Here is an 11,108-nt window from a genome sequence, read left to right as displayed (position 1 = left end):
CACATCTCTGGTTTCTCTGTCACTTTATTAAGAAAGTCATTGTCAAACATTTTGGCTTAATGAGTAGGGAGCAGAATTAGCAAGCATCAACAGTCCCACTGTCTAAAAGTGGACAACGGCCTTGTCCACAGCCATCCAGGGCAGCCATAAAGGCCCAAAGTGACCCTGTACACTGCTTAGGAAAAGACGCAAACGTTTTATCTGTCAAGCAGCAAGTGTCCTTATGGGTTGGATTCCTTTCCTCATTCAGAAAACAGAGGCTACATTTGCTATGTCATTGTTAGTGACCAGTGACTCCCTTCCAATGCCCTGTCGCACACCGCGGGCGGGGGCCCAGCTGCCCTTCAGCCTCGGCCGCATCCTGCGGCGCAGGGCAGCGTTGGCACGGTTGGCGTGGCCGCCCCGTCTTATGAAACCCAGCCTCCTCTTACCTCGGCTTCCTTGCTCTTCTCTTTGTTTCTGCCCACTGAGCTTCTCCCATTGCTGGCAGTGTCCCGCGCTGGGATCACGGAAATCTGGTGGAGGGGCATGGTGGCAGGGCTGCGGGCTGCCGGTCCCTGACGGGGGGCCCTATCTCTTCGCGCGCCCCGGGCAGCCCACCTGCACGACTGCTCATATCCTTGCTTTGCCAAGCTGAGTTCTAAACGAGAAGGGGAGAAATAGTGTTTGAGACACCGTGCAGAGGAAGTGAGGGTCGCTGGCCAAGGTGTCAAACCCGCTGTAAGGGAGTCCAAAAGAAACGCAAGAACAAGGAGCCCCGGGAAGGTTCTCTCTCAGAAGGATGGTTTACTGCAAGTCACAACTGCACCGCTTTGTCACTGGAGCAGCCCCTCTCCCCTAAGAGCATTGTGGGAGACAATTCAATTTCTATGGTACCTAATAACTGTCATGGAAACCAAGGAAACCTGGGTCTCACAGGCCCCTATTAGCAACTGCTTCCTTTAATGGCACAGACGCCCACATTTGCAGCGGCTGCCACTTCTGCTTTTGTTTCTCCCGATTCCCCAGGGGTCCACTAAGCACCCAGAGACTCTGCATCCTGCTGACTAAGTAAACAAGCAGAAGGCTGAGAAGCTTAGTGTCCTATTTGGAGCCAAAGCTCTTCCTTGAAAAGCATGACTAGCTGGCTGTGTCCTTCATGCCTCTGCAATAATCTGCTTAGGCCAAAGGATCTGTAAAAAATAAAACAGAGAGAGAGAGAGACACGAATTGGGAGCAAGTGCAAATGTCTTTCTTTGACTGGTGGTAAAAAAGAGTTAACATGTCCCGCACCCGCCTTAATAAGACATTAGGAGTCAGAAGGCATCATTCTGAGACACACAGCACCACACTACACATTTCAGCTTTATTGCAATTCCTGTGCTCCCTGAAATATATTTGTTAGAATCAGTAGTAGCCTCTCCTTGCTTTTCCAAGAAGGAAACACTCTGCTAAGTACTTTATTGTCCTCTTAACAGGTATACAATTTGGAAAAAAATAAATAATTGATCCAAATTTCTGCCCTTCATATTAAAAAAGAAAACAAAAACAACCTCTTAGTGAAGTGAGTTCTCAAAATACATTAACTTTTTTAAAAAGTCACTTTCCCCCTGTGATCCTGTATTCTTTGTTAGGGTATTTGGTGTTCTGATTTTAAAAGGACAGAATTTTTTGTTCTCATTTTGAATACGTGCACTTCATATTTTCTGGACATGGTGAATAGATCAGATCTCACTCTCTTTTGTGTTTCCTTTCCCCAAAAGAAGAAAATTTTAGAAAATCTGTTGTTCTGTCTATCCTCAGGCACTGCATGTAAGTTCTAATTTGGCCCTAATTACACAGGAGAGCTTCCAAGTAGTTTCTAGCTGCACTTCTTCTTCAACCAGCTTTGTATTCCACACCAAAAATGCCATTTCCTATAAGACATTCCAATTTGTTTAAACTCAGGATAGAGTTATAAAGAGAAAAGGGCAGGTGCTCTCATTGGCAATTAAGACAATCAATGTAAAGATTGCTAAAAAAAATCTCTGAGTTAAATATCTGCTGAAACAAATAGTTCAATGTACTTTCAAGTGTATTCCAACCGTGTGTTCCTAAATTTGCCACCCCGCCACCCATCAGGCTGCCTGCAGAGACGGTAATAACACACAGAGGAATACCTGAGACTCGTTTTACCATCGATTCAGGTTCAGTAGGGCTGCAGTGGGAGCCTGAGCTGGGCATTTCTTTAAAATACCATTGAATCTGATACAAACCAATTTCAGTAATCATTGCAGTATATCAATAAAATAACCTTAGAACAATAAGCACATTCAAGTTTGTCTAGTGACAAATCTCATGCTTTAAAATGGTCAAGAACAGAGTTAAGTAACCCTAAACCTGGACCTGTCCATCACACTCTTAGTTTACCAAGTGTGTCTGTAAAACACAGATGCTTTAATGAAGTGACTAAAAGCCAAACTCTTCCAAAAATGTCCCAAAGTTAAGTTGACAATGCCTAAAAAACACCTATGTGGCCTGTCATTGTGAGGTGGTCATTTTCTTACTTTAAAAATAATCCTTAATCCCTCTATCTGGAAGGACTGTCTTAATTAAGGAAATGTTGGAAATAGAAGTCTATAAATTCAATAGTGTGTGACAAATACTAAAATGTAAATTATGAATCTGTTTAGAAAAGTAATGTTCTCAGTGTTTACATCCATGAAAAGCTAAGGCAGCTTTCCAAATAATTTAGACTTTAGTACTTTTGCTTAAAATATTCATTGAAGTTACAGGAAAGGAGATTTTTAGCTTGAATTAACTAAATGGCTGTCTTAATCCTTGACCTCATTATACATGTAAGGTTTATTTATCCTTTGTTTACTCTGAGATTTTTCAAAAATCAGATTTAAATTTCCAGTTAATTTGATTTATGTGGTTGGGTTATTTCATTAGCTTTCTTTTACCTTAAAATTTAGAAAATGAAATGAATTTCAAAAAAAAGATAACTTCCTAGAGTATTTTTCACATTAAGCAAGAAAAAGTTTATTATGTCTTTTCAAGTAAACACTTCAATAATAACAAGGAACATTAATAATCAGGATGTTTAACAAACATTTACCTACTATTGTATTAGGTGATGCCATAAATTGAGCTTTTAAATTTTTCAAACTGCATCAGAGGGGGAAAAAACCCAAAACACATGCTTTTAACACTCTGTGTGTTCCACTACTCTCTTGCCTTGGAACACACATCAGCTAATGTCCATGACTCGCATTAATACCTTTCCTTAAGCAGCTCCCAAAGTGCTCTGCCAAATAGAAGCATGAAGTGTCTCTGGGATGACTCATTCTCTAACAATCCAAAACTAAAACAACTGCTGTGGAATGTATTTCTCCTAGGAGAGCCCAGTCCCTCTTGTGCAGTAATTAAACCCTATGAATAAAGGAGACACAATGCATTCAGCAATTGAGCATGTACAGGCACTGACCTCTCTACCAGAGAAGTGCCATGGATTCTGGAATCACTGAGCTAATTTGTATCTACACACACAATCACCATACATGATCATGATCAAGATTTCCCAACCTGATTTCCACAGAAATTATTTACTATAATTATTGTAGAAGCCACCCTGAAATATTCACTCTCCACCTGATACTACGCCATACAGCCAGAATTACATTTGTTTTGCTTTCTCCTTCTGGTTTCCAGCCCTCTGGCTCTGGGAACAGTACCTAAATTACAGACTCTGGCTCCTAAATTTGGTAGTTATGATTTATAATTTTAATGCTAGAACCTCAGCTTTCCCAAGCAATTCTGATTTGGTGTTCTCCTTGCTCTCCATGACATAGGTTGTCTCTAATTTAAAAGGAAAATAAAACAAAATATGCATATAATTCTCTACTGTTAAATTCTCCCTCAACTTTTCCAGCTTCAAGAAAAAACTGGGGGGCCTCTACAGGGTTTATTTAGATTGTAATTAAGCAAGAAAAGGAATACAGTATTAGGCAAAGGAAAGGAACCAAGTAAATATCTGCTGATGCATCAACTGGACAGACTGATAATTCAATTCAACCAACATCTATTGAACATCTTCTGTGTTGTCGGAACCATGCTAGGAATTAAGGGGCAGGGGGTACTGTACAAAATTATGTGGGACAATCTTCACAGTCAAGGAGTTTGCTATGTCTTTAGGGAGATATGACTTACACAGGCAAGTTAGCTTGAAAAACATATGATGCAATACATCAATATCTGAAACATAATACAGAATATTAACTGTAAGTTTAAAAAAAAAAAGGCTTGAGCATCAAGAAATCATCATAGGTCTGAATAGTTCATCTTAAGGAGGAATTGGGGGTTGCTAGGGATAAGACGATGAAGTAACTTCAAGGCACAGAGATGAGTGTGACACTGGCGTGCGGGAGTGCAGGGCATTATTTTAAGTAACAGGAAAGAATTGTTTAAGGTTATCAATTGATTTAAGTTATTATGCCCATTAGACTAATATGACATTGATTGGAACTTGGGAGGGGAGAGGGGAGAAATCAGGCCAAGAGCCTGAAGAAAGATAAAGTCTATGCCAAGCAATGCCAAAGTTATAAATGCATTGGTAGAGAATATAGAAATAATAAAGCTAAGAACTTCGAGTAAATTCTAAAAATGGAAACAAGCATTCTGAGTTGGGGAAGATATTTCATAGCACATCCCTAGTGAAAGAGAGGAAACCTGGACTGAGCGGGTTTTCACTGTGCCATCACAAAGGCACTGTTAGAGGTTATAGAGCAGAATTAGGAGCAAGATACCACTGAACAAAAACTTTATGATGTCTTGTAAAAGAAAGGAGAAAGGAACTTAGATTTGAAAGCTATTTTTACCGGGAAATGCTGAAGCATATGCTTGTTTAGAAGAGTTAGGAAATAACTCAAGCAAACAAAACAAGATCAATGGGAATAATGAGAGGGAAAGATAAAACAGAAAAATAATTAAAATCTCTAGTTCTCAGTTTATAAAAAATCTGCAATGTAATGAAGATTTCCAATGTGGTGTGTTTCTCTTGGATTCTGTCTGATTTCTGGAATCCAAACACAATTATTTTGGTATGCGCAACTATCTCTTGTAATTAGAACAACATCTTTTTAATGTCAAAATTCTGTCCCTGAAGATCTTTCAGAAGCAATTGGGTGATCAACCTTGAAACATGAACATGAAATAAACTCTCAAGATCTTTGATTTTATTTTCCGGAAAGTATTGGTCCTAATTTTGGCCACATCTATTTTCTGAGGTTGAAGCAGAATACAATGCAGCCAAGGACTTCATTTCAGTCTTTTGTAGAATCAATAGCTATCTGCACAGAGATATAAGATATGTGATAATTACAGCAGGCACAGAAATGGTCAGTTGAGCTAGTTTTTGTTTTTTATATTATGCTCATGACAAAAGAATGTCACCAGAAACAGAATCTCCTTATTAAGTTCATAGGACTAATCTTTGCTTCTTTCTAATTTGCTGTGGGAAAGAAAAAAAGCATTTCACTCTATTCTCTAAAAATGTGTTAGAAATAAAAAATTCTAAGGAATATACGCATATGTTAATATTTAATTAGCTTTATAAATATAGTTTAGGATTAAACAAAATCAAATTTTATGCTGTATATTATTTTATCGACAAAACAAATTAAATTAAAATTTTATTTAAAAAAATAAAATTAGTTTGGCAACTAAGGTTTAACTCAGTCTTACTTTCCAAGTATATAAATGCACAGGTTAACCTTTGTTAATATTCTCTGTAACTTTCAAATGTAAGTGTATCTACTACATAAGGAGCAAATGGGAAAAATCTTAGGGCAAATATCTACTTCTTCACATATTTTCAGAAAAGGTACAGAAGTCATCCCAAAAAGATGGGCTGGCCTCTATGGGGAATGGAGTCATGGCAGAAGATCCTCAAATCACTTTTTGCTTCAGACCTTTCCACCCTTATCTCAGAGGAAGAAATTTGGGTAAAGTGGGTATTTTCACAGAAGTGAGTTTTTGTAGCTTCTGGATTTTTTTAATGCAAGATAAAAGAGCCTGAGAACTAAGTGGGTATAAACCCAAGTGAACAATGTATTTTAAGAGAATATGGAGTACACAAAACTATCTTTAATCCTTTTAAGAACAAGATTGCTTATTCCTGTTTTTTAAAACTAGCATGTATATTCATAGCAGACTTTTAGAAATAAGCAAATAAAATAAGAAATAAGATACTCATCAGCTCTGAGTAGCTAATATAATGGACCCAGAGAAAAAGTTTACTAAACTCGCCTACTGGTCTCTTTGTGTGGATTGTTATTTTAAAAGTAATGTTATGCTCTAACTTATTTTCTGACATGGATGAGTATATTATATCAACATTTTAATTTACCATGATAAAAAGTAATATCCTAATGGAAATAAGAAATAACTAAAATCTTAACTTCCAATTTGTTGCTTATGTTTTTAATGTTTCAATGAATTAAAACACTTTTGGTTAATCATTGCACACTCCATATTCAGGCAGCTAAGAAGATATGACCTCTTTCTGGAAGAAAGTAATGTTCAAGAGGATAAATTTACAGGTCCGCACTTCCAATACTGAGTAAGAGAGTTAGTGAAAGCACTCAGATGTCTTTGTTTTTAGCTCTATACGATAGACTCTCTTCCTCACCAAAGCCAGTGAAGTTTTGCTTCAGATTAGTAACCCTTCCTGCTGAGAGGCAAATACAGGTGCACAAAAGTTAGGACTCAACTTGCTGAAACCTGCGCATCTTGAAAGGTGTGGTGCTTGGAGAGCCAGGAAAGTAGAAACGATATCCCAGTGGAGATCCGGGCTCCCTTAAGCAGGCGGGCGTGCTCAACAGGAAAACAGCCCACAAGAGAGGCAAAAACCAGGACAGACTACGAGGCACGATACACGGGATGCGAGTGTGGATAAAGGACCAGGGGAGGCAGGGGTCCTGGGGACAGAGTCTTAGCCCAGGAGCAGTACCTACTGGGTGCTGAGAGGCATATCGTTTTAGGAAATGCGACTGAGCATCAACCAGAGCCAGGGCACTAGGCCGCTGATGAGAGTGGGAAACGGCCTAGGAGAGAAAGAGAAGACCAAGGACGACGTAGCGAGAGCCAGGAGCAGAGAAAGCAGTTGAAAGAGCAGCCTGAGAAGGAAGAGCACCAAGCAGCGCCTGCATTTTCTGTTACCCGATGCGTGAAGGAGCCAGGAAAGGAGGGCGGGAGGGGGTGGGAGGTGGTCGAATTCAAGTGGCAAGCCGGGTGTACTTTGAAATAATGTCTTAAATATAGTCCAGCAGTTAGAGGTCTATTTGAGTCAGTACTAGAAGAAAAACTATGACAGTTAGAGCTCTGTGAAAATAAAACAGGCTACTAAACTTTAAAGTTTAGGAACAAATTTTAACATTCAAGTATCGAATACACAACCACTTATTAGGACAATTAAGGAAATAATTTAAAAATATTTTTAAAGGCTGGGTTCAATCATTTCCAAAGTACCTTGTATTTTGAGGATTCTGTGACATTAGATGTTGTGTTTATCCTTTGCACGGAAGACCATTCCTTGGATAAAGATAGTAATGCTATGAGGCAATATACTGTAGTAAAGTAGGATTCAATATAAACAGGCAGAGGGTCTGCTACTATGATGACTTACCACAAAGCATAGCGAAGAAAATAAAAGAGAAAAGCACAGGGGATAAAAGGTATCAGATCTTATGACAAGAAGACTTGAGCCATCAAGTTGTGGCAATAAGTGTAAAGAACTTAACTGTCTAGTTATTGACTTTATTTTGTTTGTCCATTACATGTTCTTTATCTACAACTTAAAGGATCTTAAACACACACACACACTAATTCTGCACATGAAAGGTCTAAAAGGAGGCATAAGTAATAGAACAGATTCCTAATATACTTAGCTTCGAAGTTATAAAGATTTTTAAAGTTATTACTCTAAAAAATTTTCATAGAGAAAAGATATTCACTGAAACGACTAAAGGGTATAAAGTATGAAATACTATAAAATATTTGAAAATGATATCTTGAATATTTAAGAGTATCACTATACTTTCTAAGGAAAATAAATCAAAAGATTTATCAGATGTATATTATATCATTTTCAAAGAATGTTCTCTATATTCATGATTGGATCTCCAAAATCTAATGAACTAGAGAAATATATTAATTACTCAAATATTCTTATTTTTAATAATACTAATAATCATTTAGATTTTTCAATTTTCTAGGGCAGTAAGGTTCTGGTGGGTTCTTTTTCACTTTTTTAGATAAATGTATTTAATTATTAACATAGTAGCACTACATTAATACTTAAATAGGATAATGCATGTAAACTTCTTGGCATGTGGCCTGTTGTGGAGTAAGCACTAAGTCTTAACCACTTATATTTGAAGTTTAAAATTGTATAAAATGTTTCAATCATTAAACAGGTACTCACATTTAAAGGAATAGTGACGATTAAATAATAGTTTTTTAAAAAGAAATTGGGTATGTTCCTTCCAACTCTACCTAAGAAAGGAGGATTACAACTACACAGTAAAACCCAATCTCTTCTGTGTAAAAGGAATTACTTCCACCTGTCAAATATAAATGCATGTATTATATTGAATGGCACTTTTTAAAAACTAAGAGTTATAAGAAAATTGCATCTATGTAGTACACAAACTGTAGTTTATACAATGTAACTTTTCAAAGTTGCAATAACACAGTATCATTATAAATTTGAGTTAATATATTGTAGAAAATAATAATGATGACAATAGTAATTACTATTTGTTGAACCATCTACTATCTGCCAAGTAATATATCAGACACCCTACACATATATTACAGCATTTGGCTCCTACCATAATCTTTCTAGGCAGAATTATTATCTCCATTTATCAGAGAAGGGAACTGAGGCTCTAAGAGATATATGACTTGACCAAGTTCCCGAATATATAGTCGATGACTGCTTTTAGATTAAACTTAACTCTGCTTTACACCAAACACCTTTAAAACAACATGTTAATGCATATTACTGACTGATGGATTGTAGAACAAATACAATATTGATTGTGTGAGTTGCTGATCGAATTCATCAGTGTACCCTGGTCATGCTGTCCTTGCAGTCCATGCCACCAAGCCAAACAGTTAATCAACATTCTTAAGGCTTTAGTGACAGTGATACCCAGCTCAAAGCACTCTATAGTAATGTCTTTGCTGTCATAGTAGTGGGCAAAAGAATATATCTATTACAAGTTTCTATATTGTTTGGCCGTTTCCCCAAGAATGTGGAGTCAACAGAGTACTAACAGGTCAAAAATCTAGAAAATTGACTTTAAAATTGTAGGAAAAATAACTGAACCCTAGAGGTTCTAAACCATTTTTATGCCATATTATGAATCACTGAACTGAAAAGGTGTGTTCAGCAAGACATTACTTCCTGAAAATTTTTCACAGATGGCAGTCACTACAGATGCCAAATAATCATAAGAAGCACCTAAATTTTAGAAAACAAACTTAATTTACTACCCTAAGAGCTCTGCAGGCATTAAATGATAAATTAAATAAAACATTCAGTGAACATAAATGTATAAAAAAGAGGAGACAGAGAAACACACAGAGAAATTAAACAACTTTATTTAAAATACTTAAAAAGAATAAATTCAATTTGGGGGGCTGGAATATTTGCTGATACAATTTCTGAGTTTGATAAAATTTAGTAATTATTTTTAGTCCCCGTGGAGGTTACATTGAAAAAGTAGGACCACTTGAGTAGAATATTAAGAGATATTTATTCCCAGACCACACAATGAACAAATATCTATAATTGGTTTTAAAATAAAATACAATCTGAACTGATTCTATTATGAACATTATGCCTAATTTTAAATTTGCTATCACTTCCTTCAGAGAACAAGCACCTAATAAAAAGTTTACTGTTACATAGGGAATAGCATCCATATAATAAAGCAATAAAGACAAAGTTCTCTGTTAAGAATTTTAAAATTATCTGGTGATTTTTCATCTGTTGTAAAAGAGGCTGCAATTACCCAAGAATCATTTTTCTAAAAATAACTATAATTAGCAAATGAATGAGACATGAAAGAAAATGATGACCATTTAGGTCATATTGAAATAACCATATAAAATGTCCACTTAAGAACAGAGAGTTTAGCCCGGCCGGGCGTGGCTCAGCAGTTAAGCATCCACCTGGGATCCAGGCAATCGGGGTTCGATTCCCGGTCAGGGCACATGCCCGGGTTGCGGGCTGCAGCCGATCAATGACTCTCTCATCATTGATGTTTCTCTCTCTCTCCCTCTCCCTTCCTCTCTCTGAAATCAATAAAGATATATTTAAAAAAAAAAGAACAGAGAGTTTAATTCATCTGCAATCATATTGTCCAAGATCCTAGTTTTCCTTTTAAATAAGAGTAAAATCGTGTTTGTGGTCATGTTGTAAATTTCACTTTCTTTGTACTGATTTTTAGTAAATTTATTGATTATTAAGTAATAAATTTAGGGCTACTTGAAGATGACATTTAGGGTAACGTTTTAGTTTACTCTAGGATTTGTAGATAGGTGCCATTAAAGTCCTAAAAGAAATGCATGAAGAATTTCATCATTTCAAATGATGTTTTTAAATCCATAGGTAATTCTTACAATGCTTTATTTCTAATAGATGTTAGATTTTTTTTTAAATTATGTTTCTTATAACACTGTATTCTTTTGAGAACAATTTTTGAAAAAGTCTGCTTTTTTCCTTTCTGATTTCTACCTTTCTAAAGGTTTTACAATTGACAAGTTGACAATAGTCAGTAACAAAAACACCTGGAAAAGGGAAAACCAATTATAGGATAGCTGTATTTTCAGAAAACCATTATACAATAAAACACTGTTACTATTACTGTTTCCTCTATTTATAAATAATACTTTTCAAAAATATTTTTAATCATCTTTTTAAATATAGTAACAAATGGAAATACTTTGTAGAAGAAAGGGAATAAACCACCTCTCCACAAAGATGGCTTTTTGGAGAAAAAATGAGAATCTAGCTTGTTGAAAAATTTAGAGTAGACACTAACACATTTTCTACTGTTTTATAACTTTCAAATGCAGCA

At 36.3% G+C, this 11,108-nt stretch overlaps 1 long non-coding RNA gene across 1 annotated transcript in view; it reads right to left on the bottom strand.

Moving 5' to 3' along the window:
• Positions 1 to 439: 439 nt before the first annotated feature.
• The window catches only part of LOC148093277 (uncharacterized), a 206,769-nt gene continuing 196,100 nt past the window's right edge, over positions 440 to 11,108 (bottom strand). The window contains exon 4 of the long non-coding RNA XR_015714368.1: positions 440 to 640. This is a non-coding gene — a long non-coding RNA (uncharacterized LOC148093277). The remainder of the gene's footprint in view (positions 641 to 11,108) is intronic.

This window comes from Miniopterus natalensis, chromosome 4 (genome assembly GCF_054644295.1).
Source record: "Miniopterus natalensis isolate mMinNat1 chromosome 4, mMinNat1.hap1, whole genome shotgun sequence".
Taxonomy (NCBI): domain Eukaryota; kingdom Metazoa; phylum Chordata; class Mammalia; order Chiroptera; family Miniopteridae; genus Miniopterus; species Miniopterus natalensis.
This window is presented reverse-complemented; position numbering and strand designations above follow the sequence as displayed.